Source organism: Colobus angolensis, unplaced genomic scaffold, assembly GCF_000951035.1.
Source record: "Colobus angolensis palliatus isolate OR3802 unplaced genomic scaffold, Cang.pa_1.0 Scaffold44, whole genome shotgun sequence".
Taxonomy (NCBI): Eukaryota; Metazoa; Chordata; class Mammalia; order Primates; family Cercopithecidae; genus Colobus; species Colobus angolensis.
The window spans coordinates 2362812-2366686 of record NW_012117821.1 but is presented as its reverse complement, the minus strand read 5'-3'; the positions used below and the strand labels follow the sequence as shown (position 1 = coordinate 2366686).

At 58.4% G+C, this 3875-nt stretch overlaps 1 long non-coding RNA gene across 1 annotated transcript; it reads left to right on the top strand.

Annotated features, from left to right (window-relative positions):
• The first annotated feature begins 218 nt into the window (after positions 1–218).
• LOC105522719 lies at positions 219–1154 on the top strand. Its single transcript, XR_001003490.1, has 2 exons — positions 219–682; positions 849–1154. It is a non-coding gene; the product is annotated as an uncharacterized LOC105522719 (long non-coding RNA).
• Positions 1155–3875: the final 2721 nt, after the last annotated feature.

The window sequence follows — 3875 nt, the reverse complement described above, 5'->3', positions numbered from 1 at the left end:
GTCTGTGCAAGGCCACGCTCCTGAGGACAGAGGTGCAGTTTTAAATCATGGGCATGGAAATAAAACCGGCCACACACCCTAATAAAGGACCCAGAAACCCTGCCTCAGCTGTCCCCCAACCTGGTGTCTGAGGTCAGGACAGGCTGCAGTGGTCCTGAGAGGCTGAGCCAGCCTCACTCCCACAGCCTGTTCAAGGGTCCTTGCAGGAGAATGGAGTGATACCACCTCAGTGGTCCCCAGCGAGGGCGCTGAGAGAAGGGTTGAGAAGGAGATGGCCACCAGAGTCCCAGAGGACACCTTTGGGGCTCTGGGGATCAAAACTTGGGGCTACAGTCCTCCTGGCACAGTCAGCCAAGGTCATTCCCTGGACAAATTATCAGAAGCTTGGCCAGGTTCTTGTCACCCCAACCTCAAGCTAGGCCCTTGATCTTGGCCACAGACTGGCCCTTGACCCCAATTTTAGGTTCTACTCAGCTTTGCGTCCACAGCGCACCCACACACACACCCAGCTCACTCCCTGGCTTGCCCTTTATGGGGGTGAGTATGGAACCCCGCAGGGACTCTGGGCTCTCTCCCCAGAGCCCCACCTAGACCTAAATGCAGTCCCAGGTCCCATACCCCAACCCCCCTCCCCTCCACCACTGCCACTTCCAAACCAGCCCCACAGTCTACCGGGAAAGAGGCAGGACTCTACAGGCTGGAGACACTCGGCCACATGCGGCTTGGTGTGTGGGCTTGTGGCCCTGGCCCATGAGGGGCAGGGTGAGAGGGACAGGTGAACAGACAGCAGCTGTGCAGTGGTGTCACCTGGTCGGCACAGGTGGAGGCAGAAGGCCCTGGGGTGCCAGGTGGGGAAGGAGGGTTTTGAGTGTCTCCCACGCCCAGGACAAGAGCTCAGCAGCCTCAGGGTTCCAGTAGTTCCTAAGCCTGACTTTACAATCTCTGCAGGATCTCTCAGTGAGCACAGCTCCTCCAAGCCCCTGAGAATCGTGAATCCCAGAGACAGATGCCTGGAGCTGCTTCCAGCCCTGGGGCAGGCCCCAAGGGGCTACCTACTAGGCCCCCTGGCCTTCTAGGGATGGGACCGATTGTTTTAATCACTTTTATTTTCTAAATATTAAAGACATTCTTCTTTAGTGAAGGATATTTGGAAAGCATTGAAAAGTGTTTAGAAGATAGCAGATACCCAGAAATCAATTCCCCAATTTCTGTGTGTCTGTATGTATGTACACCAACATATACTTGCACCTTTTAAAGCAAACCCTGCATCCCTACTGAATTCCAGGCCTGTGCTACTGTGTATGTACACCTTACCACATTTAACATTCACAACAGTACCATGAGGTGAGCTCTCAGTTTATTGCTTTTTTTGTTGTTGTTGTTTTGTTTTTGAGACAGAGTCTCGCACTGTTGCCCAGGCTGGAGTGCAGTGGCGCAATCTCAGCTCACTGCAACCTCTGCCTCCCGGGTTCAAGCGATTCTCCTGCCTCAGCCTCCCGAGTAGCTGGGATTATAAGCATGCGCCACCATGCTCGGCTAATTTTTGTATTTTTAGTAGAGACGGGGTTTCTCCATGTCAGCCAGCCTGGTCTTGAACTCCTGACCTCAGGTGATCCACCTGACTCGGTCTCCCAAAGTGCTGGGATTAGAAGCGTGAGCCACCATGCCCAGCCTTATTCTCATTTTACAGCTTAGCTTGGGGCTTACTCAGGGGTCCCCAGCAGGGCCTGGGCTGAGTGGGGCTCACCCGGGGTGCATCCTCCGTATCTCCTCCCGGCGTTTGATCTTGTTGATTCCTGGCTGGTACGAGGGCCTAGTGGCCACAGTCTCAACTGAGCATAGCAGCACCACTGCTATGGGTCTCCAGCTCAGGGACGCCCCTTCCGGGATCTGGGCCTGAGTTCTCATGGCCTTGTAGCTTGATTTTTCCCCTTCCATCCAGAAAGCATTGGGCAGGGGGTAAGGGGAGGTCACAAGCCACATCTGCAGACACCGCAGAGCCCCTGGGTGCACTCAGGAGCCATACACAGAGGACCAACCTGTTGGCCTGGACACCTACCTGTCCTCCCCTGGATGGCAGAAGCCTTTGGTGGCTCTCCAGGTGCTGCTGCCATTGTGCGGGGGGGTGACATCCCACCCCAGTCTCAAGCCAGATCCAGTCTGTGCCTATCCTAACAGCTTTGTGTTAAAGTCATGTCGGTGCCACCCTCCTGGTCTGCAACTGCCCTGTTCTCCAGTGACTGCCACAGTCCCCCTGTTGGTGTCTAGCCTCCCATCCAGCCCTGCCCCAGCCTGTCACCACACAGCAGCACAGGCCTGTTTCTAAACCTGTTGGATTACCCCCACCTGCTCAGAACCTCCAAGAGCTCCCCAATGCACTTCTCACTCAGAACACAAGCCCAGGTGATTGGGTGACCAGGACCCAGCTCCCCATCCCCGCCTCATACCCCACCCCACCCATGCCCCACATCCCTCCCCACCCAACCCCACATCCCACATCCCTCACCCACGCCAGTGCCTGCTCAGCTGTAACCAGGCTGGCTTCTGCTGCACCTTCTGCTCCAGGTCCCTTGCACCTGCTGTTCCCACTATCTGAACCTTCTGCCCCTGTATCTCCAAGGCTTGCTCTGTCACTTTCTTTGAGTCTCCGCCCCAATATCCCTGGCTCAGGAAGCCTTCCGTGACCCTTCCTTATGCAAGAGCCACGTGGCCATTGGCAACAGGCACCCGGACCCCATCCTGACACTGGTCCACCCTTGGCTTCCATTAGCACAGTCTCCCACTTTGTCCACTGTCTCATCACTGGCCCAGTGGGGTGCCTGGCACAGAGCAGGTGCCCTGAGGACTCTGAGAATTGGAGCCTGTGCTCCATCTGTCTCCACCCTGTTTCCTGTGCCCCGTCCCCCGCACCTGCCCGAGTTCTGGTGCCTCTTCCCCGTCCTCAGAATGTCCGGGGAGCTCTGTCAGCAGAAAGGGAAGCAGCAGGTGGGGGGCCTCAAGTGCCTTCCTGGTGCTGCTGTTCAGGTCAGCCCTTGGCCAGGACTGTTGGGCTGAGAAGGCCCCAGCAGGAGCCGGAGCCTCTCACCAGCCCAGCACAGGCTCTCTCGGCTGTGCTGCCGGGACAGCTCCCCAGAGTCAGAGTGCGCCCCTGCACCCCTGCGGCAGGAGGACAGCCAGAAGGCTTCCCTGCCCACTCTCTCGCTTGCATCTCGCCTGTCAACACAGAAGAGAGGTGCAGAACAGCCTTTGGTGAGACGGCCGGTGGTGCCGCTGTCTCCGGAGGAAGCCGCTTTCATTGTCTGAAGAGCAGTTCACTGGGGGCAAGAGAAATCATCTGATTTCTGTCCGGTCCTCTGCCTTCCTGGGGCAGGGCTCGCCGGTGAGGGAGGACTTTCCTGCTCACTGGGAGCCTCCGTGGCCCCCCGCAGACACCCCAGTCCCAACAGTGGGGTTGGAGAAGAGGTGGTCAGGGCCCTGGCCTTGTGGCTTATGTGCAGCAGATGCTAAAGGCCCCATGAAGACACGTGCGCTCAGTGAGACGGCTGGAGAAGGCTGCTTCTACTGGAGGGACGGGGCTGAGGAGGAAACCAGGGAGTGGGGGACCCTCAGGGGTCGGGGGGTGACAGGAAGCCCTGCCTGCTGGGGCCTGCACCCTCACCTTCACCCAAGGGGGCCCTGTCCTGCGAAGCTGCCCCAACACCTGGCCTCAGAGGGCTTGTGGTCCAGCAGGCAGCACAGGGAGGACGTGGCAGAGGTGAAGAGCAGTGGTGTGTGTGCGGGGCGGTGGGGGGGTGTGTGTGTGGGTGACCGACGGGAGCGGGTGTTTGTGCTGGGCGGTGGGGGCGTGTATGCCGGGTGGCCGTTGGGGGGAGTTT